The sequence below is a fragment of the Eschrichtius robustus genome, chromosome 5 (genome assembly GCF_028021215.1).
Source record: "Eschrichtius robustus isolate mEscRob2 chromosome 5, mEscRob2.pri, whole genome shotgun sequence".
Taxonomy (NCBI): Eukaryota; Metazoa; Chordata; class Mammalia; order Artiodactyla; family Eschrichtiidae; genus Eschrichtius; species Eschrichtius robustus.
Window position 1 is genome coordinate 124,847,786 of NC_090828.1, and position 25,854 is coordinate 124,873,639.

At 44.0% G+C, this 25,854-nt stretch overlaps 1 protein-coding gene across 10 annotated transcripts in view; it reads left to right on the forward strand.

The window, feature by feature from the left end:
- Positions 1-25,854, forward strand: part of NCKAP5 (NCK associated protein 5) — a 1,051,318-nt gene that overhangs the window by 433,421 nt on the left and 592,043 nt on the right. The window contains exon 1 of one of the 10 annotated variants that reach the window (XM_068545249.1): positions 3,769-3,824. The exons of the other annotated variants lie outside the window; for them this stretch is intronic. The gene's annotated coding sequence lies outside the window, so the exon portion shown is untranslated. Of the gene's footprint in view, positions 1-3,768; positions 3,825-25,854 lie in introns of those variants that run through there. 10 annotated transcript variants of the gene reach the window in all.

Consider the following 25,854-nt stretch of genomic DNA (forward strand, 5'->3'; position numbering starts at 1 on the left):
CTTAACCACTGTGCCACCAGGGAAGTACCACTCCCTCCTTTTTGAAATACCTTCTATACTAGGTTCCTGGGGGAGTCCACTCTCCTGGTTTACCTTCTCTATCTTTGGTTGCCACTTGGGGTGGTCTCCTTTTTTGGTTCCTCTTCATCCTCTTGACCTTTTAAAGTTGGCATGCCTCTCAGGATTTAATCCTTGAACATGTTCTCTTTTCTAACTACTCTCAGCCTTAACGACCTACCCAATCTGATGAATTTAACCATCTATACAACTCCCAAATTTACATCTCCACCCTGGACTTGTGCCTTGAACATAATACATGAATATTATTCAACTGCCTTCTCAATATCTCATTTTGGTTGGCAAACATCAATAATAACAATAACAGCCATTAACATATACCCCACTAACACAAGCTCCAGCACCGCAAAGATTTATATGGTCCTTAGCAAAAACCAGGAACTATTCTAAAGGCTTTGCATAAATTAACTATTAAAAAAATTTAATCTAGTAGGCATCCAATACTGAACCTTGGGTTCTTCCACCAAAATTTACTCTAACCATAGTCTTTCCCATTTCAATTAATAGCAACTCCATTCTTTTCGCCTCTAAAGTCCAAACACTTGGAGTTATTTTTATTCCTTCCTTGATTTCCAAACCCCCTCTCCTGAGCAAATACTGTTGGCTCTAAATTCAAAACCATCCCAAACTGCCACCAGTTCTCATTATTCTTCTTGCTAGGGTCCCGTGCAAGTCATCCTCTCTTACCTGGATTCTGCCCAGTAGCCTAATAACATATCTCCCCCTTTCCTTCCTCTTTTTCTCCTATAATTAATTTGCAATACGGTAGCCAGAATGATTCCTTAAACAAAAGTCAGATCACGAAGTTCCTCTGCTCAAGATCCTCTGCCTCCCTGCCCCTCCCACACCCCTTAGAGTAAAAGCCAGTCCTTAAACTGGACTAAGTCCCACCCAATGATCTGCCCTCTCAGACTACCCCCATGAACCCTCTGTTCCATCCCTCGGTTCCATCCCTTTGCCTCACTGCTGTTCTTAGGCCTCACCCAGGCACACTTACCTCTAAGGGCCACTACACCTGCTCTTTCTGCTTCCTGGGACCATCTTCCCTCAGATACCTGCATGACTTACCTGCTTCCTCCCCTCCTTTATTTACTCACACGTAGCACTTTCAGTGGGATCATCACTGAGAACTCTGTTTAGACTTGAATATCACCCAGCCCTCCCTGCTTTATTTTTCTCCATAGCACTGATTGCTTTCTAACAGAAAATATTATTTCCTTATTCTTTTCTAATGTCTGTCTTCCCCTCCAGAATGTAAGTTCCACATGGTCAAAATGTTTTTTTCTGATTTTTTTACTCATATTTATTTTCCCGCACTGACACATAGTATAAGCACTCAATAAATGACCGAGAAGTAAATAACTGAGAGAACTGGGCAGGATATATTTTGAAGAACCAAGGACATGATGAATTGGAGGTGGGGCCATCAATTTCGCCTATCACTTACTCAGTCCCGATGCAATGACCCCCTCCCCACCAGCAACTTGGGGGAAAACAACACTGCAGATCACAGCAGGAAGGTGCCTGCAGCCCACGGTCTGACTCTCCACTCAACTTTTACCTCCGTGGACAACACCAATTTCTTGGACACTGTTCCTTAAATTATTCACCAGCATGATATTTCATTCTGGTGGAGAGGAGGACCTTTTTGGAAATATTTATTTCTTGGTACCATTTTGATCAATCTTTTAACAAAATCTTTAAGATTAACAAACACATTAAACAAATTGACAATGAAAAATCACAAACATTTAAATCTTAATAAAAACATCTTAAAATCGGATCCATAGCTGTCCTTGACGTATATTATTTACTTACTGGGGAGAGGAACCCTTGAACTTCATTTTACCTCCCCTGTCAAGCCACAGTGATGTAAATGATTTTAATTCTGAGCTGTAAATCAAAACTCCAAACCATTGGTACTCATGGAGTGCCCATGATTGCATAATGCTGTTGTAAGTACCGCTGGGCTGTAAAATAAATAGAGGACACAGTCTCTGGCTAGATAATTTGGGGCTTACTGTGACTTGCCCACATTTCTCAACTATAGCATAAAGCAAAAGAAAGATTTGAGCACTAATTTGAAGCTCTATTCAATTTTCACAGTAAAGTATACTTACTTTTGCCTAGCTCTTATACCTATCTGAAAAAATGGCTTAACATTTTTTCTTCCACTTTTCAACTGGTGATTGGTTTATCCAGCAAATTATTTCCCTAACAAATACTGTCATTCAGGATAATTGAACTTTTCCAGCACTTAAGAAGAATGTACAAAACCAGGCATAATCCCATTGGTTGTATTCTTTATGCTTTAAGATTTATGTATATCTAGGACTGCTGTTAGTTTTATTAAAAAAGAAAAAAACTTTTGCCATAATCCTCAAAAGCCTATGACCAGTAGAAATATGGGATATTAAAACAGTTAAAAGTATATTATGGAAAGGAGCACCTTATTTCATCTGTAGAAGAAACTATGTTAGTTGGAAAAAAACATCAGTTTTAGAAGTCATGATTTTCTAATAAAGTAACATTTCTTTAAGAAGAGCATTTCCACAAGAATATGGGGGGAAATAAGAGAATTCTTTAAACTTAGGCTGGGGCTAAACTGAGTGCAGCATTTTCTTGCCCAAATCAGGTTTTCCTTTTATCTCTCAAAATGCCAACAGGAGGCAAAGGGCCCAGCTTCATCGCGAATTACATGCTGATTCTCCCTCCATCAACTTGATCCCCAAATGTACTTGGGAACCAACTTCTGACTCCAGACAAACGACTGTTAGTTCCAGCTCTTACCTGCCAATTACAATACTGTACTTTGGATATCCGTGCCAGTCTCTGGATCAGCCTGATGATAAGGTTACAGGACCTGTTTGTTCAGTTCATTAGCAGAAATTCGTTCCACCCAGACAGAACAAGCAGCGGTTTGGGATGCGGGTAAGGGGAGGGATATGCCAAGGGCCTGCCGGGATGGATTGATTTTTCTTACTGGGAACTGGGAAAGGAAAGCACTATTTCTCTTTCGGGATCCCCATTTCCCCTTCCAGTTCCTCTGTTTGGGGCAGACAATAGAAGCCTCACAGGCCCCCCTCTCCCCGCGCGGGTCCCTGTCGCCCCCTCCTCCCCTCCCCTCACCCATCGGCTTCCCCAACTCCGGCTCCAGGCAGAGATTTGTCAGAACCGTTCGGTTGAGACTGATTATGATTGCAGCAGATGGGCCGGATTTGACAGCCTGATCCTAAGCAGCTTCTGATGGGGGGGCTGCGGAGGGGCGGGGAGGGGGAGAAGGTGGGGGGCGGGAATCTGTGGGACGGAGCCGCCTGCTAGGAGCGCACCGCGCGGCCCCGCCAGGCGCGACGGGGCAGCTGTTTAACGCGCGCCTCCGGGAGGAAAGTGGCTCGCGGACCCGAGCGGCCTCCCGGAAGGCCGGGGAAAAAGTCCATTGCCGAGAGGGCACCGAGACACCGGGAGGCAGGCGCAGGAAGACCTGCGCAACACAAAGCGGAAGAGCGCACGGAGGAGGCTCGGCTGCCGGGCGCGCGTGGGCGGCGCGGCGCGGCGCGGCGCGCGTGTTCCCGGACGCCTCCGCGAGCCCCGGACGCCTCCGCGAGCCCCGGACGCCTCCGCGAGCCCCGGACATGGCAAGTTGGTCAACTCCAAGCTCCGCGGCCAGCGCCTTGCTGCCCCCGAAGTGACCGCACTGCAGGGTCTGCCCACCCCGACCCGCTGCAAAATGCTCCACCACTGGCCAGGTAAGGAGACGCCAGCCCGCTCCCCTCCCGGGCGCGCCGGCCGCGCACGCCGCCCGCGCTCCCTAGCCTGACCCTTCGGCCCCTTTGCTCCCACTAGTCCGCGCGGACTCCCTGCTTCTGTGCCTCCCTCTGGTCTCCTCGGTCCATCTCTGCCCTCTACCGCCCTCCTTCACCGTCGCCCTTCTTTTTCCACCTTACCGGATCCCAACAGCAGGGGGAGAAGTTCGGAGAGGTGGCACGAGGTCACGGGCTCTCTTCCCCAAGCGCCTGCACCTGGCCCCGCTCCGCAGGCGGTGGGTGGGAGCCGGGTGTGCGTGCTTTCATCCCCCTTCCGGCTCCCACGCAGTCCGAGCCCCGCACAACACGCATGCACGCGCGCGCGCACACACACACACACACCCGCCCTCCTTTCCACCCGTGGGACCTCGCTTTTGCGCTGGAAGCGCAAATGAAAACAAGCACACGTGCAGACACAGTTCCACGTTGGCGTCCTCCAGAGACTCCTGAAGGGGGAAGGGGTGGCGGGGAAGGCGCGGATCTTGACAACTCCGACGCACCCAAGCACAGCACCAGTGCCCCTTTTGCCCCTTGGCGTTGACTTCTGTTTCCCGGGGCCAGCAGAGCCAGGCGCCTCCAAGGGGCCCCGGGAGGCTGCTGTACTTGGCACAGGCAATGTTGTGCCGCCGGAAACCCTTCGTCCCCCGACCCCCGGGGGCCAGCGGCCTGGGCCACCTTGTGGCCCCTGGGGCCTGCCTTCATCCCCACCCCCTCCCCAGGCCTATCACCAGTGGGTCCCTGACCTTGTCTACCCGGCTCAGGGCGTCTGGCCCTGGCAGCCCCTCACTGGCTGCTGTCGCCCCAGCTCGCCAGGAGCTACTGGTGTGTGCCCTGTTGCTACTGGCAACTGCCTGTGCCGAAAGCTCAGCCCCTACCGCAGCTTAATGCTGATTGATGGGCAGAAATGCGATATTTTCTGGAGCTCAGCGGCCACGCTGGGGCAGGGGCCCTCCCCGCCGCTGGAGCCCTGCAGACCGCCTGCTACCCTTCCCAACTCTAGGCCCCGCCCCGCCCCAGCCCACCCCTTAGTAAAAAGGGGCTCTTAGGATAGCCTCATCCCCTAGGCGTAGGTTTGGTGCCTGCATTTGCTTTCCTGAGTCACCAGCAGTCTCCCCCGAGTGAGTTTCCCTTCTTATTCTCAAGGATTATATTGCGACGGATAAACGAGGCCGCTGTTTCTGGACGCGATCATCTTCCTTTCTACTGTCAGCTCACACACCGCATCCTACACATAGTTACTTAAAATAGATCACGTCTTTAATGACCGGAAGTGTTCCTGCAAGTGCTCAGGAAAGCATTTTCCAAAAATAATTCCTTTCCTATCGGTACCTCTTCCTCAGCGACTCCTCTCCTCCCACTGCACTGCCTCTTCCCTTCTCCCGCAGAGAGCTGGTCCTTTCCAACCCAGAAAGACACAATCTGGGGAATAAGCCTGAGCTTGGGATGTTCAGTGCTGGGATGACCTTTACCACTTCTGTGTTTTCGCATATTAACCCCCCAAACTCATTACCACCTCCCCTTTTCTGGGATGGCAGCTTCCTCCTCTAAGCTATTGTGAACTAATAGAAATTTTTCCGGACTAATAGCAATTCCTGTCCCCATCTGTACCCCTTCTCTTCCTCCCCAGTACTGAGGGCAAAGGGCCAGATTTTATTATCAATGAAATTATCTTTAAAAGAAGTTTTTGTTCTCCAGTATTTTTCTGAGCACCCCAGTATTTTGAGCAGAGTATTTTCACTATCTAAATTGTCATGCCTAGCTTCGTTTTGCCCGTGGACATTCATTTGGAAAACGATGTGACATTTTGAAGTCATTCATTTGTTCGTGCCAACAAAACTTTCTTGTGAGGTTCTCCAGTGTGGGACACCCAACCAAGGCCCTGAGTTGGGAATGGAGCAGAGACAGAGCCCAAATGGCTGTCATCATTCTAAAGCCTCCATTATAGCTGGATTGTGGTTATTGCCATGATGGTTATTAATATTATAACAGCACACTACATTTGACCAGGACTTTACAGTTTACAAAAGGCTTTCACAGGCTTTATCTGCTTTAATCCCAGCAGCAGGAATTTTAAATAGCAGGGATTCCACCAAAAGGCCCAGTAAGGCTCATCAATCCTGCTTAACCAAAAAGAAAAAGAATCTTGCAAATCATCCCAACAGCTGATGGAGCTGTAAAACACAGAATAAACAATTCAGAAGAAGCTTATGAAGCTTAGTGAGCGGAATGCAGCTTGGGGAAGATAAGTGAAATGCATGGAACATGCACAGTACCAGAAAGGCATCCTGGGAAGAAACTCCATCCTGAGAGGGCTGGCGGCTGGAGGTGGAGGCTTTCTGGGGCTCTGGACTATTGCCTCATCCCAGGATCTAAAATGGGATGAAAGTGTTAGCGCAAAGTTGCTGGGAGACTAGCAAATTAAGCAAAATGAGTAGGCAAGACGTTACTTTCTTTAGCTACAAGGCATTCTTGAGATATCCGCAAGTTTCTGGTATATATTTACTTTAGAAATGAAGCAATTTTCTGTACTTAGAGCATAAAACACGAGTTTTTGTGCCTTGTCTGAGCCATATGAAGACAATCAGGGTTTTGGTCATTTTTCACCCACTACTTTGAAAACTGGGGTTGTCTATGAAAACAGATGGATAAATAGAAATTTCTCTTTGTTATCATTTATAGGGAAAATGTACAGAAGGCTTTTATGTAGATTTGTTCCTTTTCTCTTACCCTTCAACATGGAGGGCAGCTGTCTCTCACGTCTCAGCTGTGAATATCATTCGTGACTCTCCTCCAGAAACGATGTCTAGAATGCCAACTGATAGATAGAAAATTTGGTTGGCATTTCAGACATCATGCGAGGCTCTTGTTTGTCATTTTGAAAAGTTTTATTCCGAGAAGGTTTACAAGCAAGATGGTATATCATAAGGAGCTGATTATGGCCAGAGGCTGGCTGTGGGTACCACTAGATAACAGATAAGCCAAGAAAGTAATCACAGAGTAAGGTCTGTTGTTAGGAAAGAATGGAGATACCCAAGGAAGCTTTTTCTTATTTAGTAACATGAGGCTCTGTGGAAACCTTTAGATGTGTTGGTTTTTCGGTTTTTGGTTTTTTGGTTTTTCTTTGCTGGAGAATCTTTTTTTCCAATCCTGTTACTCTTATTTGGCATTCCCATGTATTATTTTCATTCTTAGACATTATAACATTTTGACTAGAGCTGAACTTACATGTTTAGGTTGATTGTATGTCAATGAAAAACACATTATATATGTATTATATATATGTATTTTATACATATATGTATTTTTTTTGGTGGGGGGATTCGATTGGACCTAGTGGACCCTCCTCTGACAGGGGACTTCTGCAGCTTCTGCTGGATCCCTGAGGTTTTCAAATGAAGTTTAGAGAGAGGTGTGGTTGATTCCAACACTAGGCATCCTCCTCTGATTTTCTTATTTAATGTGAGAGACATGAACAGAGGAAAGTTGTGGGCACTGTGATGATGGCTAACGTCACCCTGGTTCAGGGGGGTCGGTCTCCCCACCCGACTCTCTAATCTGAGGCCCCGTTATTTATCTGTTCAATAAATGTTTGTTGAGGAGCATTTTTAGAGACCAGGCTCTGCATTCCAAGCCTCCTTGCTTTTTCTGCAGAGCTGTGCCATTTCATCTGATCCATTAGCTGTGTTCCTTTCAAATATCTGATAGTTTTGCCCTTTGGGCTTTCTGTAGGTGTGGTTTAAAGGACACAGAATGTGGGTGGTTGAGAAGCTTTCTTGCTGCAGTGAAGTCCTACGGTATTGCTGCCGAAGGCTGCTGCCTCTGACCAAGATTGCTTCCTAAATATTACTCTCTTCCAGCCTTCTCTCTCCCAGTAACTCTGTTCATGTGTCTCCCCCTGCTCAGTCTTCTTAGATGGTAGTGGATTAAGTAAACAGTCCCTGTGAATTTGTTGCTCATCTCAGACAGCATGACTATTTCATGTTACTTGATATGACCTTAACCTACAAAATGCGTTAAGGAGGATGCTGGTACCCAGGTTCTCAGGCTCTGTGACAGCCAGGGAGAGTTGAAAGGAAGGGAAGCAAATGGATCAGTGTATGTTGTGTTGTGTTGTGTTGAAAGATGTCGAAAATAGGTCATGGCGCTTACTGCTGTAGGTAAGACTATGGCCTCTAAATGGATCGTGAACTCAGAGTGTTACTAAAACTGCAGGTTACCTGGCAGGTGGTTAAGAGTTTAAACCTAGGAGTCTTGTAGACCTGGACTCAGATCCTGATACCATCGATGTAATCTGAGGCAAAGTTATTAATGTCTATAACTAACCTCGATGTGGTTTCCTTATTAATAAAAGAGAAAACAATATGCGTTTATAAGGTGTAAAGTATAAAGTCTAACATATTTCAAGGGCTTAGGACAGTCCCGAATGCTCAAGGAGATTAGCATATGCTCTCTTCTGTGGTCTTTTCATGTTATTTTCCATTTGGTTGAGACCTAGTAAGACTGCCTTTTTCACATCCATCTCATCTTTGAACCAGCTCCCAGTACACCACAGAGGACAACCATTATAGGGAAGTTACAGTTTAAAGCCCTTACAGCTACTTTCTGAAGGGGCACATGCCTTCCACCAGTATGATGGGAGATGACACCTCTTTCTCTCTTTGAAATGCAAACAGTTTAGTCTCTAAGGTAAACCTAGAAACTTTCAGTTAACGTTCAGTTCATCCACTGCCTGGGAAAGGCACTGTGTTTCACACAGTGCAGGGATGCAGAGATGAAAAACACAGTTTGTTCTCAGCTTTCAAGGTGGAAGAGAGGAGGTGTCGATATGATAAGAAAAAAACCAGCATAATAATAAGGAACGTCATCATAATAAAGACAGCTGTCACTTAGTAAGCCCTGGTGTGTGTCAGACACACACTTTTTTTTTTTTTTGTTTATTCATCATTCTCTTTGAAAAGTGCTTTTTTTTAACATCTTTATTGGAGTATAATTGCTTTACAATGGTGTGTTAGTTTCTGCTTTATAACAAAGTGAATCAGTTATACATGTACATATGTTCCCATATCTCTTCCCTCGTGCGTCTCCCTCCCTCCCACCCTCCCTATCCCACCCCTCTAGGTGGTCACAAAGCACCGAGCTGATCTCCCTGTGCTATGCGGCTGCTTCCCACTAGCTATCTATTTTACATTTGGTAGAGACACATACTTTTTTAAAGGCGGCAACAGTCTTGAGATCTGTGAGAGAGATGTTATTTCTCCATTGTAGAGATATGATATTATAAAGGTAAACTTAAGTTTCATAGCAGTGTTATTAACAAAATACTATTGGTTGTAAAGGAGAGAGTTATCCTTACCAGAGAAACCTACCTCAGGTGGTTTGAATGAGTTTTTTGGAAATATTGATAGTGTTTTATTTAATAATTACATTATCCAAGGTTGGATTTGGGTTCAACAATCTCTTGATCCCTTACACTCTGTTCACAGCATTATAGAAAAGAGAGAAAGAAAAGACTGGGCTTTGTTAACCAGCTAGCGAGGAATTCATTCTCTTCCCTTTCTCAGTTCTTTGTTCATTTTTATTGCAAATGCCTCCAGGAAAAATGTCTTACCTCCCTTGTGAAGTTCTTCCTTAGTTTAAAGACCACATTATCATCAGTGACTTTTTGGATTTATTTCTGTTTTTTCATCGTATAACGTTGAGGCTACCAAAATTTTCTCTAATGTAAATCATATCAAGTTTATAAATACACATTTGCATGTGCCAAATGGTTAGTATGGCATTCTAAAATAGCACAGATTATTGACCACTGGCGTCAGAGTCAAATATAGGATTCAACACACGTTTCACCTGATGCAAATTCTGATAACTTGACTTCTCCTCTTTTGTTTTTGCTTTTAGTCACACCTTGTTTTTTCACCTAAGCATGCTAATATTCTAATATTGTAATGCTGTTCTCCATACCTCCTCCCTGGTGACAGGTGTCCAAACTCAGCTGTCACTCTCCATCTTTTTCCCATTGAGATTGTATAAAATGGACTGTCTTCTCAAATTTCTAGAGTGATGCTTTTATCTTAGGAATCCTAAATTTGCCTGAATCACTGCAACATGAAAAGGGAATCACATAGGCTATCTAAATATTTGTTGGGCATATGAATTTTAATCCTTCATAATGATATTTTTAAGGGAAACAGGTATTCACTTGAGAAGGCATAGATTGATCTTTACAACTCAGTGTCCGCTGTGTTCCAGTTTAAAGGAATTCCAGCACAAAAAGAATTCCAGCCAAACACAGCATTTCTCTGCGTCACCGGAAGGCTTTCTTGCCTGCCATCTTTCATTCACTTATTTATTCATAAGTTGCCTCAACAGACTGGGGTTAAGTACCTACCATGTGTCAGGCAGCGTGTCAGACTTAGAGTGACTGCAGCCAGCATCCATTCTTCTAATACTGAACATGGAGCAATAATAGAAAGTCATTAGTTCTCAAAAGAAACAAGTAAACAAAAGAAACACACACATTTGCAATTGCATGATTCTGCCCACTTCCTGCTTTTGTGAATTATTTTAGCCGATCTCATCCTTGCTGCATTAAGGTATTTTTTTAAATTGTTCTTATCTTTCACTAAGACTTTCATTCAGAAGGTAGAAACCTTTGTTCCTGTGTACCTCAGAGTCTATCCTGATTTTCCTGATGCATTTCCACTTGTCTTTTTTGCTGAATCCTCAATGCATTAAGGCTTTTCATACGTATTTGTTAACTAGACAGCAGGAAGAAAACGGAGAAGTGAGGAAGCTTAGGAATTTCTTATGTTAGGAAATTAGCTAACTTGGGATTTAACATGGCCCAAAAGGACTGTCATTTTTCTCTTCTTCCTGCATATCATCACGTCTACCTCAGATCATATTGGGGAATGCATCCTCTTTTTCACTGGACAGTCCATTTTAGGGTTTGGTGTACACACCTTTGTGTCTGTGATTCCCCCTTAGACATTTCTGGCACTGGTGGTGGTTTTCCAGAACTTGTGGAATCCTGATGCTGCTTTGTGGACATCCCTCCCCCGCTCTGCTAAGTTACGGTTACTCTGAGGATTTCATTCTGTGTCATTATGGCCACGCTCTTCTTCGTCCTACACTGACACGTTTGGAGACATCCACCTTATTTTCATTCAAAGAGACCATTTGTGTAACACTTACACTGCACAAGACCTTGTCCCAGATTTCATGAATTCGTAGTAAGTCGTTACAGAATGTCATTAGTTATAAGTTAATTATAAAATTAGTTTTAAGATACAAATGTCCTGGAGGAGAGAGGACATTACTATCTAGGTGGAAGAGGAAACACACCCATAAGGTAACAAAAACAGCGTAGGAAATCAGCGTAACAGGAGGTGGGAGAAAGATCTAGTCAGGAGAGGGCTTGCTCTCAGCCTCTGAGGCAGGCACTTGAAGCAGCCCTGCAGGAGAAGGGGTTGCTGAAGATGGAGAAGTAGTAGGGACCCATCCATATGGCTCAGTGTCTGTGTGCTGAGCACTTTGGACTTGGTCCCCTGGGGTAGCGTTGCCCAAGACATGTCTCCCTGGAACAGTAGTTCCACTGGGTGTTATAGGTGTATTGGTCAAAACAAGTCCGCATGGTTGAAAGGTAAGAAAAGCTGAGGGAAAGTTAAACAGATTTTCTCTCCTGCAGACATTCTCCGAGGCTTTAATGTGCTAATCTGCATTGTAATCTCTAAGTTTCCCAAAATACTTTGATCGCTGAATCCATTTTTAATGGGGAACCTATTTTGGAAAATGCTTTGGAGGCCATTGAGGTTTCTGAGTCAGAGGCTGTATGGGCGAAAGATGTTAGAAGCACGCACCTGAAGACGTGCATAGGGGGTGGGATCTGGGTGGGGAGTGGGATGCAGGATGAATAGGAGACTGGCTCTGTCCAGCAGGACAGGATGAAGACCTGGATTAGGGGGGTGGCATGAGAATAGGAAAGAAGGGACATTTCATGAGTTCTCACAGTGTAAGAACCTCCATTCTTTTTTCAGTGACCAGATGGAAAAGAGTTGCCAAGATGGAGAATCAGGAAGGGCCCCAAACTTTTAGATTCTTTTGCCTTAGGAGCCTTATCTAGCAAGGCTCTTATCTAGCACTGCTTTTCAGAAGCAGTGAAAACTTGATGAAACTGGGGTGTCTTTGCAGGCATGTGTCTTTTTTTGGGTGGGTGCTCTATAGTCCAAATACTTCTTCTATAAAATGCACTTAAAACAGTCCCGCTATTTCAAATCATGTGTGTGGTATAACATTGCCATAAATGACCCCACACAGCTATTAGAGCTCCCTGAATTGGAAGTGGCCTGTATTTGCCAAGGGAGTGTCTGCAACACAGAGAAGAGACCACACCCTGCTGTTGGGAATCTGGTTCTTTGTCTGGCTAAAGGGCACTGTTGTTGGTTTTCCTCATGGGGAGCTTTATCCGAAATGACAGTGGGCACAGTATAGGAGTCACACCGATTTTGCTGCCAGGTCTCTTGAGTTGATTCATCCCTGGAGATGCTGAGATTTCGGCGTACAAGGTTGAGTCCCATCATTTGTCTGTTTGGTCTCCAAGGACTGGACTCCAGGTCTGTTCACCGTCTGCACATTCTGTTTAATCTGTGCAGGAAATCATGCATCTGGCTTTTGGCTGTTCACATAAGATTACACAGAATAATGATTTTTCTTTTTCCGTGATTATTTTCTATTTTCGAGAAATGTTCTTAACACTTTTTTCCCCCAAAACAGGCAGCAGAACAATGCAGTGGTATAAAATGAAAGGCTTTGCTGCTTTTTCTCTAAAATTGTTCATGGGAGCAATTAGTTATGATAAGCTTTCCAGTTTTCTTACATATTTATGAATACAAATGCATTTAACTGCTTGATAACTCATGTATTCCCTATATTTATTTCTTTCCATTGCTACACCTATTGTAACTCTGTTCATGTACTTGAAAGCTTGCAAATGATTCAAAGTAGTTGTGGTTATTAGTGTCGATACTTCTGAGTATTGTTCGAAATTCCATAAAGTGAATCCTTTTGGTTCTCCACTTATATTGCTTATTTTTGCTTCTCATGGCCTTGAAAACCCTGAGTTGTGCTTCCATGTGGTTCTTTTTTTTTTTTTTAATTTTTATTGGAGTAGAGTTGATTTCCAATGTTGTGTTAGTTTCTCCTGTACAGCAGAGAGAATCAGTTATACATGTACATTTGTCCACTCTTTTTAAAATTCTTTTCCCATATACGTCGTTACAGAGTATTGAGTAGAGTTCCCTGTGCTATACAGTAGGTCCTTATCAGTTATCTGTTTTATATATAGTAGAGTGTACATGTCAATCCCAGTCTCCCAATTTATCCCTCCCCCCTCCCCCCCATAACCATAAGTTTGTTTCCTACGTCTGTGATTCTATTTCTGTTTTGTAAATAAGTTCGTTTGTACCATTTTTTTAGATTCCACATATAAGCGATATCACATATTTGTCTTCCGTGCGATTCTTGCTTGACAGAGCTCTGTCCGTTGTTGCCTCACTCTGAAATTAACTTGTGCTCCGTAGATAAACCAGTGTCCTTGAGCACTTTGACTCCTTCAGACGAAAGACATTTATGTTGATGCCTGATTTCTTCATTTGGCTGTCACCATTGGCTAAATGACTATATAAGTGCAAAATCCACCTCTTCCTTTTGTGAGTATTGTGTATGCGCCACCGGGGTGTTATAGACCAGTGGCTGTAGGGGGAAAAATGGGACTGTTATGACGTCTCCAGCCCAGTTGTCCAGCCATTGTTATTGTTTGGTTGGTTGGGATTAAATGATCTTCTGTTGCTACATGAATCTAGGAGAGAAGGCAGGGAGGATGAGGAAAACAGAGAGAGAGGGCACAGCTTAGAAGGAAATACCTACCTGGGTACAGTTGTCAGTGAAGGACCTCAAGTGTGCTAGATTTAAAAAGAAATTTTTGCTGTTTTTTTTTTTTAAACTACAGGTGTATTGTTCTTTCGTATATTGTAGAATGATAAGGCAGAATCATCAAATGTCTCTACCGGTTCATGTGGCCACATTCATTTTCTAATTAAATGGTTATAATATGCCCAAGATTTTTATCTTTGTCGTTCTTTTTCTGAAGCCACAATTTAATATGCTTGTGAGAATATTGACCCTGCCTTTTTACATGTGGATTTAAGAGGAGTCTTCAGCGTCTCATAAATGTTATTTGATAAAAAGAAAAGCAAACATGAACAAGATATTATTAATATTCATAATAAAAAATACAATTTGAGGAAGGCTGGAACAAAGGCATGCTGAATCAACCATAATCAATCTACAGTAGTTGTTATTTTGTAGGCATAACTTTTCCTAATGGGATTGTTAATTTTAATGAAGAGTTTAGTCTCACTGCCTACTCACAGCTTCTATTTCTATGCAATTAGACTTAAGAAGAGTGGGTAACGTTCCCTTTTGTTTAATGAGTGGATGAGAATATGTCACGTAAGTGTAAGCAAACACATATACATATTATACATATTTTATTAGCATAATATGCTGTGAGTACCATTGCTCAGAAACTAAGTTGCATATTCAAAATCAGACAGATCAGATTATATTTCCAACTTTATCCTTGGTTGATTTAAACATTTGTATTATGGCACGAATCAGATTGCTTTATTTAGTTTTAATCTACCATTGTTCCTTCTGCTTCGCACTAGAAGCCACGATATTTCGTGTGTTCACATATTAGAAAATGTACGTGCTTTGGGGCCTTTGGAAAAGTAGCATCTTAACCCTTCAAGAGAAAGCATGTTCCGTACCACCTGTCATCTCATACTCAGGAGTTGGCACATAATTTGTTCACGAATAAAACTCTTATTTTTAGTTCTGTAATTTAAGCTTTATACGTGTATTATATTTTTCTGGTACTAGGTTTAATTTCCGATCAAAGGATGTCCCATAAATTGTTGAGACTACCAGTGACACCATTTAGTTTCTAAAACAAAAGCTGCTAAAAGGATTCTAGGCAATGACTTCAGAGGATACTGTAATGCTCTTAGCTGCCACTGCCCACCCAAGGAGCAGAGAGTTTCTCTTTATGAGAATCCTTATATCTCATTTCATTTAATAGAACAGATAACTTCATATACACATTGGCTTTTTGCCAGACAGTCTCTGTAGCCATGATCTCTTTCGTACTTCATTCCTGGTATCCAGTACCACGAGGAGACCTCTCTTTGCCTGCGTCAGGACCGTGAGTATTCTCATCACACGTTGCTGAAAGCCGTTGCTCCCTCCCCAGGAACAAAACTCATAAATCAGTGGATCAAAGGGATGAAGAATATAGCCATTCACTAGAAGCCAGAAGGTTTCTGCTTTTTACAATTTTGCCTCCAAAAATATTAATAAAAAGTGATGATGTATTAAATAGCTGTCTTTGAGTTTATTTCCCATTTTTAAAAAAGTGATGTGTTCCAAAGCTCAAACAAAACAGTATTTATATGAACATTTATCTTGGAAGGAGGCAGGAAAACACAGTTTGAAACAGAACTTCTGTGATAACTACGGAGTAGAGAAATGTTAAATTAATTCAACAATTCTTCACATTTGTATTGGACTTTTATTTTCCTTTTTTTGGCTTGCAAAAGTTCTTTATATTAAATATATCATTTTGATCCCACAAGTACCACAAAAATCTAAGACATTATTTTCATGTTTTATAGAAGGGACCTTTTGGTAGTCAAATTGCTTGTTCATTTTTACACAGCTGGTAATTAGGTCAGAAGTCAAGTTCAAGTTTCCAAGCTCCTCGTTGAGAGCTATTTTCACTGTAACACAAGGCCTCCATTTATATTACTTAAAATAAGTGTCTAATAATTAGCAGCTTTTTTTGTTAACCCAATTTTCCAACTATGCATCAGAGACCAGTAATTATATGATATATTTTGTGAAAAGTATAACACAGTTATTAAGAAAATGGGCTTTGTGGTCAGAGCTGAGTTTCAAATCCATCTCTTCTCGACCTTAGATAACTTACTTAACCTCATCCAATTTCATGTGTAAATTGGTACCATAAAGCCTGTGTTAGTGAAGATTAGATGATGTATGTAAAGGATGAGGCATGTAGTGATGGTTCAGATGAAGATAGCTTTCCCCCTCCTCTTCCTCCTCTCATTGTTACTGTTTTCTAATACTGCATGATAAACAATTCCTGAACTTAGGGTTTAAGACAACTACCATTGTACTCTCTTTCACATTTCTGAGTTGCTTGGGCTCAGCTGGGTGGTTCTTTTGCTCCTTATGTTGGCTGGGACTGCCATCCTCTGGGGGCTCCGCCAGGCTGTAGTATCCAAGATGACTCACCCACGTCTGTTGCTTTGGTGGGATGGCTAGAAGGCTAGGCTCAGCAGGGATGCTGGGATGGCTGTCTGTGTCTCACTCCACTTGGTCTCGCCAACAGGACTTCTTACATGGTGACTCAGGGCAAAAATAGAAGACTCTAGACCTTCTTAAAGCTAAGTCCTGGAAGTGGCAGGGTATTACTTCTGCCAGGTTCTATAGATTACAGGGATTCACAGGACCAACCTGTTTTCGGTGAAGGAGGGAACTACACCAGGACATGGACACCTAAATGTATGGGTCATTGGGTGGTCATCTTTGGAGGAGACCATCTATCATGGTCATTCTGATTATTTAAAGTTTTTAGGGATGTCTTTCCCATGCCTTTGCGGTGGCGCCATGAATAAGACAGCTCCAATCAGTCTGTGAGCAGAGGATTTATGCCTCTTTGCCACTCCGTGAGTTAATGGAAGGCAGATAACCTGGTTGCTCTTCTAAAGAACGTGCTGGAGTCCACTGTTCTCTCTCATGATGAGGTTCACACGGTAGAGGAGCTGGTGGAACATGTCTGGGTGGGATTTTGTGATAATACCACCTCACATTTGAGTTTTTGATTTTAAACCACTTTTGCATATCTTCTCCCTCCTTTTTTTTCTCACTGTAATACACCTAGGTTTGGCCTCTATACCCATTCTATAGATAAAGGAACTGAGTCTAGGACTCTAAATGACCTTTCCAATGGTGCAGAGCTTGAAAAAAGCAGAAATAGAGTCTCATTACAGAGCATCTGCAACTGAGATATTGCCTCCCCATCTTGATTCCATTCCAGTGATAAATGTGGTGAAATGGGATGGGGATGGGGATGGTGGGAGCAGCAGGGAAGTGAAACGAGTGGAGGGTGTTGAGGGGAAGAAGGGCTGGAAGATAGGACCTGAGCTCCCAGTACGTTTCCTAATTCTGCCACTTTCCACTTTGTGAACTCCAGCCTTTAACTTCTCTACTCTCCAGCCTTCATTTGCTTTATCTGTGGGATGTACTATCTATTCCATGAAATAGAGAAGAATAATACTTGCCTTAATGACTCCATAGTCTTGTCATGAATGTTAAATGAAGTAAATTAAGTACAGGGTCCAGGAGAGGGCCTGGCATACAGAAGATACTCAAGACATGTTAATTCTTCTTTTCCTCTTTCATTATATTCTGAAGGAATCTTCTTTCTTGGGCACAGAGATGAACAGTTAGTCTATTTTGTTTCTTTTAATTTATTTTGTTCAAGTGTAGTTCATTTACAATGTTGTGTTAATTTCTGCGGTACAGCAAAGTGATTCCGTTACAGATGTATACATTCTTTTTCATATTCTTTTCCATTATGGTTTATCACAGGATATTGAATATAGTTCCCTGTGCCATACAGTGGGACCTTGTTTTTTAGCCATCCTACATATACACAATAATTTGCGTCTGCTAATCCCAAACTTCCAATCCTTCCCTCCCTCACCCACCCCCCTTTGGCAACCACAGGTCTGTCCTCTATATCTGTGAGTCTGTTTCGTAGATGAGTTCATTTGTGTAATGTTTTAGATTCTGCATTTAAGTGATATCATATGGTATTTGTCTTTCTCTTTCTGACGTACTTCGCTTAGTATGATAATCCCTAGGTCCATCCATGTGGCTGCAAGTGGCATTATTTCATTCTTTTTTATGGCTGAGTAGTATTCCATTGTATATATGAACCACATCTTTATTCATTCATCTGTCGATGGACATTTAGGTTGTTTCCATGTCTTGGCTGTTGTGAATAGTGCTGCTATGAACACAGGGGTGCATGTATCTTTGAAAATTTTTTTATTTTTTTTATTGAAGTATAGTTGATTGACTGTAAATCAACTATACTTCAATAAAAAATTTTAGGAACACTTATTATATTTTGAAATGCACTGAGCATTATCCGTGTGCTTTGCGTCATCACAAAGTTGGGGGTTTCTTGCCTGGTTTCCCATCAGCAATTCTGTTACCGTTGTCCACTTCAGAGAAGGGCAACTTGGGAAAAGTTGGCATCTTTACCCTGAAACACAGAACCGGTTATTCTGTAACAGGGCTGGGGATGTGAATGAATCCCTCTGTCCACCAGAAGGTACCTGGCAGGGTCTTCACCTCACATGCCACAAAAACTGTAGTTGACAGAGCCACCCGGGGCTCGCCACCCACCTCAGGAGGATGGGGAAGGACCGTGGCTTGCTTTTGTAAATAGCTGCTTCAGAAGATTATTCTGAGCATTGGGATGAATTCTACCAGCAGCACAACAGTCCTGAATTTAAATTTGTAGGCGTCCTGTATTGGAACTTGCGAAGCCTTCTGGCCCCTCCTTTTGGCTGGCACTGAAGAGAAGCTTTCTTCATTTGCATTTGGTATTGCTCCCAGGCGGCCTGACTCTGGCTTCAAAAACTTCTGTTCTAGAAAGGGGATGGCTGGGCTCACTCCCACAAGGATGTAGGAAAATGTTAGTGTATCTTCTTTGCCTAAATCAATGTCAGGGCAGCAGAAATGTGTCCTTGGAGCTTAAAAGTGACTGTTTCATAGCAGCAGTGCTTTGCTCACAGATCTTTTGTGATCTGATCTGATGGTGTCTGGTGGTGCTGAGCGGCTGCTCAGCTTCGGCCAGCGGTCGACGTCTGTGAGTCGTGATGTTGTTGGAGGTTGTGCTTTTGTGTGTCTGTGTGACCAGAAAGAGAGCCCTGGGGTGAGAATGGAAGCTCAGAGAATCTCTTTTCAGCTGCTTCTAGGCATGGTTATATCAAAACTGACTTGAGCAGGTATATTTATTTCTTCTTTGTAAAGACCTCTGGAAAAAATGATTTTTTAGCTTTCCTAAGTAACCTTTCCTGCCAGGAACTCTCTCCTCGTCGCTAATAAACATCTCTCCAGTCTGCACACCAAGCTTCTGTTCTCTTGTTTGTTTAATCAGGAGATGTGGGGATGAGACTGAATAATGATGCTTCAGGTATTGGAAGGTATTGGAAGGATGGTGTTAACGCACTGAAGCTACCTTCCCCCTATGTTATGCAGTTCCAGTTCTTGAGCTCAGGGTCTGTGAAATCATTTTTTCCTAAAGAAATTAAAATAATATTTGAGTGGGTTATGGCTATGGCCAAACATGAGGAGCCTTCCTGCTAGTTTCAGGGTCTAAGACCTCCATTTCAGAGAGCCACTCAAATAAACAAAATGAGGTTGATTATTCATGGGGCAGAAATAGGCATTTGTATCATGGCTGAGTTTCATGGCTTTTAAAAGAAATAAGCTTGTGAAAATAAATGTCAAGAGTTCAGGTTTCTGTATATGCACTGATTTCATTTGCATTTTCTAAACTTAACATCTAAATTCTTATTGGGCTGCAAACTTGCTTCAGGTTAAAGTTGCAGTAGTGCCTTGCACAGTCAATAATGAATGATTTTATATGCTTTTTTTTTTGGCATCTGCTATGAGCTGGATGCTGTATTTAGTGTTACTGTCCCCCTTAAAACCCTTGTGCCTGGTGAGGTCAGAGCTGTGTCACCAAATAATGACCGGCGCATTTATTTATCCAAGGCCTGACCTGTGCTGGGAAGGCCTGGCCTGGCCTTGGGGGAGCTCAGTGGCAGTTTTAGGGTCTGGATCAGCATATATACAGTTGTCTATTTTCTGTTCCACTGCTCTGTGACCGGCAGCAGCTATTTGCTTCAAAGGCAAATAAAACTAAATCTGAGAGAATTTGTTTCCGACGTGGGTCCACTGAGGAATTAGCAGGCCGCGAGATGCCCGGGAGGGCAGCGCCTGCCTCAGAAGCGGATGGTCTCGTCCTCCGTTCCCCTCGAGGCTTCGGGAGGCACGTGTGGCACAGTTTCCCAGCACCCTTTCAGGGTGGCATGCGCCCAGGTTCATCTCTGCTGTGAGGCTGTGAACTCAGCCAGGGATAAAATCACGTCCATTCCCGTGGTGGATGCCAAGGGTGCGATGCAGGGCTCAGCCCCCCGGGTTTCCAACTAGGAGTGCAATGTGAAGTGGGCCGCCCTGCTGTGCCTGCCCTGCTCACTTGGGGTCTGGGCTGCTCGCCAGCGGGCCCACCCAAGGTCAAGGTCCTGGGTGCCTCGTCCCCCGGGGGCCATCCTGGCTGCACGCTTCCTCCCCACTCCCTGGCATGTTTTCTCTCTTGTCCCAGGTCCTTGGGCACTGCTCCATGGCCAGCTCACCAAAAGATGGATTGTTTCTGATAAAGGTTTATCTAATAGGTGTGGATTAATGTATACTCTGCCAGGGAAGCATTTGTACATTTCATCAAAACCTCAAAGACTTGAACCTGCTGTTTTTCCTTGTGCTCTGGCATCCATGCCCTAATTTCATCACAGGCACCTGATGCTTGCAGATATCCTGTCATTCCTCTGTTTAAAACCCCTCCACTTAGATTGAAGTTAAAGCAGAAGCAAAAACAAGAAACCACTCTTTGCCACGGCCTACAAGTTGGGCCCCATGTGGCTTGCCTTCTCCGGCTTCCCTTTTCACCCACCCTCTTTCCTCTGCCTACAAAGCGCATCTGGCTGCTCTCTCCCTGCTCTAGGCTAAGGCCGCCTCGTCTTTCAGGTCTAGCTTAAGCCTCCTTCCTCCAGAGACTAGGTCAGCCGTCCACCGTGTGCTCCCATGGGCAGTGTCTTAGTCAGCTGGGGCTGCTGTAACAAATACCACGCCACAGACTGGATGGCTCAAGCCACAGACATTCATTTCTCATAATTCCAGAATCAAGGCGCCAGGAAATACTGTGTCTGGTGAGGAATCTCTTCCTGGCTTGCAGACTGCCAGCTTCTTGCTGTGTCCTCTCCTGTGTATTTTTTTTTTTAATTAATTAATTTTATTTTTGGCTGCATTGGGTCTTCTGTGCAGTGCACGGGCTTCTCACTGTGGTGGCTTCTCTTGTTGCAGAGCACAGGTTCTAGACTGGCGGGCTTCAATAGTTGTGGCATGCAGGCTTCAGTAGTTGTGGCTCACGGGCTCTAGAGCGCAGGCTCAGTAGTTGTGGCTCACGGGCCCAGCTGCTCCGCGGCATGTGGGATCTTCCCGGACCAGGGCTCGAACCCGTGTCCCCTGCATTGGCAGGCGGATTCTTAACCACTGCGCCACCAGGGAAGCCCCTGTGTCTTTTTTTACAAGGGTGCAAATCCCATCCACGAGGGCTCCCCCCTCAGGTAATGCCTTCACTACCTCCCAAAGGCCCCACCTCCGAACACCTTCACATTGGGGATTAGAGCTTCAACATACGAGTTTTGGGGAGACACAAACATCCAGTCCGTGGAGAGCATTCTATGCCTCCTCTGTAGCTCTCATAACATTTGCTGTTAGTGTTTTTGGGTCAGATGGTCAGCTTCATACATGTGGAGACTGTGCGTTGTTCTCTAATTAGTATGGCTCACAGAGCTGGCACATAGAAGGTACTCAGTAAACATTCCCTGGGAAAAGGCAGGAAAACAAGGGAAGAAGGGTGCTGGGGTCAGGTTAGACTGGGGATAGTGGTACCCAGGGCAGTCTGGGAGAGTGTATTAGTCTCCTAATGCTGCTGTAACAAATTATCACAGATTTAGTGGCTTACAACAATACAAATTCACGGTCTTATGGTTCTGGAGGTCAGCATTCTGAAATGGGTTTTGTAGTTCTAAGGTCAAGGTGTCGGCAAGACTGATTCCTTTGGAGGCTCTGAAGGAGAATCCATTTCCGTGTCATTTTCAGCTTCCAGAGGCCACCTGCATCCTTGGCTGGTGGCCCCCTTCCAGCAATCGGGTCACTCCGACCCCTGCTTCCATTGCCACATCTCCTTCTCTGACGCTGACCTTCCTTGCCTCCCTCTTACAAGGATCCTTGTGATAAAATTGGAACCACTCAGATAACCCAGGATCATCTCCCCATCTCAAGATCCTTGACTCAGTCAGACCTTCAAAGTCCCTTTTGCCATGTAGGGTAATATTTTCACAGGTCTCAGGGACTAGGCTGTGGACAGCTTAATGGTGATGGGGGATATTATCTGACCAATCATAGAGAGTTTTTGTGACATGGAGAGATGGTGTTACATCTAAATCAGAGCCAGAAGGGTCAGGGATGTGCTCCAAGGAGGGGCATGGTGGCGACCAGAAAAGTCATAACAAATGGAGGGGGGGACACATTTATGATGGGTTAAGCTGTTCTGGGGCTGAAGTAAGAGGTGTGAGCCAGGAGGCCCTTTTAATGTGGGCACCATCTAGCAGGGTGTTATGCCAGACTAAAGGCTCGCTGGTGGCATTGCTTCCAGAGACAAGGAACACAGTGCTGATTGCAGAGCCAGTGTTGCATGAGGGCTTGCTGATGGCCAGAGCTCAGCTCCACGGCAAGGCTAGAGGCTGATGTGAGTGGTCTCCAGAGTGGGTGCAGAGGACTCTAGTTACATGCCACTTGGCTCTAGTCATCCATGTAGCCTCCCTGACTGACGAGGAGGCTTTCAAGTCAGGGTCCAGCCTAAGCCAGGTACCTTGGGACCTGAGTCTGTCTGGAAATCCGTGGAGGATCCTGGGTCAGCCGGGGTTGCCCAGAATGTATCTCCCCACTTTGGGAAAGTTGATGACCATTGTGCCCTCTCAGGCATGGAGTTGGGAAGGGACCCCCATGGCCAGGACTGGGGTTGGCAAGAGCACAGCATTTATCACTCTGGAACCAACTCCCTAAGTGCTTCTTCTGTCTACTTGGAACCTTTGTCTGACTGCTACATTTGCAGATGGGTGATATAGTTTCTTCCTCATTTCCAAGTGAATAACCTGCATTGATCTTTTCTGCACTAGATTTGTGAATATAAAGGCTTTAGATATATTAAGTTTTGTAGCAGAGCCATCGCGAGAACTGATAAAGGTGCAGGATGTGGTGAGAGGATGTGGTTTATCTTCCTTGGGGGGATTCAAAGAGAAATAGTTTAATAATGACCACTGTATTTGTTTCCTCTTGATACTGTAGCAACTTACTGCAAACTTTAAAAAAAATTACTTAAAAAATACAGTTGTACTGTCCTAAGATTCTGGAGGTCAGAAGTCCTAAAATCAAGTTGTCGGGAGGGCTATGTTCCTTCTGGAGGGTCTAGGGGAGAATCTGCTTCTTGACTTCCCAGCTTCTAAAGGTTGGTCGCGTTCCTTGGGTTGTGGCCCTCTTCCAGCAATGGGATCACTCTGATCTCTGCTTCCATCACCCCATCTCCTTCTGTGACTCCAACTCTTCTGTATCCCTTTTATAAGGACCCTCATAGCTACATGGAGCCTTCCCAGATAGGCCGGGGTCATCTCCCCACGTCAAGGTTTTTAACTTAGTCACACCTGCAAAGTCCCTTTTGCCATGTAAGTTAACAAATTTATACATTCGGTGATTAGGAGGTAGACATCTTTATTTGGGGGCAGGGGCGTTATTTTGCCAACCACAGCTACCTGAATGGGGATATAAAGGAATCAGGGATGGGATACAGATTGTGGGCTGCGGAGGGGGGAGACTAAAGGGACATCCATAGTCCAGGATAAATGAATGTTGAGACATCTTCCTTGTCAGACTCAGAGGAAGGAATAAAAATGAGAAGGTAGGATACTGAGAAACATGCAAGGGTAGTACCCATCCACAGCTCTATAGTGGGGAGAGCATTATTTTTCTCTGAACTGTTAAGTTATTGGTTGGAATTTAGGAAGGAAGAAGAAGGTTTTCCCAAGGACCAGGGTTGGTTCTGTTGACCCAGTAGGTGAATAAGGAGGAGCAAGTCATGTTCTATGTGTGCTGTGTACTGTATCAGTCTGAGCAAAGGGTACCACTGTAAACCTATCAACTATGCAGCTGCATATAGAAGAGAATTTTAAAGTTGAGGCGCAGTTCAGCATCATCTTGCCCCTGCATTTTATAAATTAGAAAACTAAAGCCTAGAAAGTTCAAGTGGGTTGTCCAGCAACACATGGCAAGTTGGTGTCAGAATGTGGACTAAAAACCAAGGCTCTTGGCTCCAGTCCTGAAATGGTCTCACACGTTAGCGTCCCATATACCGTTTAGCGCCTGCTGTAGGCGAAGGGCATGGGAGAGGAACGTGGCGCTAGGACACGTGCCTGCTCTCTCCATCCCCAAAACTGCAGGTTGCCTTTGGTTTGATGGAGCCCTGGGTGGTTTTGTTTGAGATAGACAAAAGGAAACTTTCTGAATAGCATATGGCATGAGGTGAGCATGCATAGTCCCTGTGTGATTGGGTGTAGATTTAGAAATAGCTAGTCCCAAAACAATAGCAATGCAGATAAACTCACCCGCTTAGTCAATGTAGCATTATAATTGTACCATCTTCTAAAAATGGCTGTCATGAAATCAGAGGAGGTCACGTGACTGGCTGATAGGAAGGCAGCTGTGCATGGCCAAGTTCATGACTGGTTTCCCCTTTCAGCATCAAGTCTGTTTTCTTCCTGGGCAGTAAGAGAATAGTTTCTCCAGAATATCCATGCAGCTTTTAGGGATGAATTCCTAAACTGCTTTGAACACTTCGTCAGTAATACGGTGGGTCAATTAGTAAGCAGTCAACATACGGCCTTGTTGGCAGAGCAACTGCAGATACCCAGACTGGACTTTGAAAGTTTCAGTTCCCTTCTCCTAATATAGTAACATATCTGAAAGTATTTTACAGTAATTCTGGAACAAGTAACATGAGACGAACATGACTTCAAGTAGCCTCAGCAGCAAATAGGATGTGAGGGGACAGGGGGGAAATTGCAAAACCATAGAGTATGGGGAAAGGCAGAGCTGGGCAGAAGAGGAAGTGAATATACACTTGAGATATTCCGTGACTGCCTACTTCCAGGTCGCCAGGTTTCAGAGTGAATGAAGGCCTTCTCCACTCCCGATATAAGCGTCCATAAAGAAAACATATATTCAGATATTTCAGTGGGCCTTTAACTATTCATGGATATTATCTCACAATAAATGCTTTTTGTAGCTGATTGGAATGCTTTTACTGCCTAAGACCTTGGGTTCCTAGTGAGTTTTTCTTTTTTAATTTAAAGTGATGAGGGTGGAGGCATGGGTAGAGACTGCTTATTGGATTTTAATTTAATACTGTAAAATTTGAAGGGGTTGAGAAGTTTTTATGTTTTTTTAATTGAAGGCTACATAATTTTAAGGGGGGTAGGAAATTAACAGAATAAAATTGCTCTATGTAAAAAATTATTTTTAACATTCATCACAGTTTTTAATGTCAACATCGTTAATGGCACGATCATAAAACAGCCATTGGCCTCACTGAAGCTGGATTTATTTAGTGAAAATGATGTAGAGATGTAACTATCGAGATAAGTTAAAGAAAAGACAACACACAGTCCCGCCTCAAATTGCCAGTTATTTGATCCTTTTTAGGCAGGGCTAGGTGTATTAGGTGTTTCCGAATGGAACGCGGTTTAGAATTGACAAAGCAGAAACAGACGTACAGATATCAAAAAATAAACTTACTGTTACCAAACGGGAAACGTGGAAGGGGAGGGATAAACCAGGAGCTTGGGATTAACATACACACACTACTATGTATAAGATAGATAACCAACAAGGACCTACTGTATGGCACAGGAAACTCAGAATA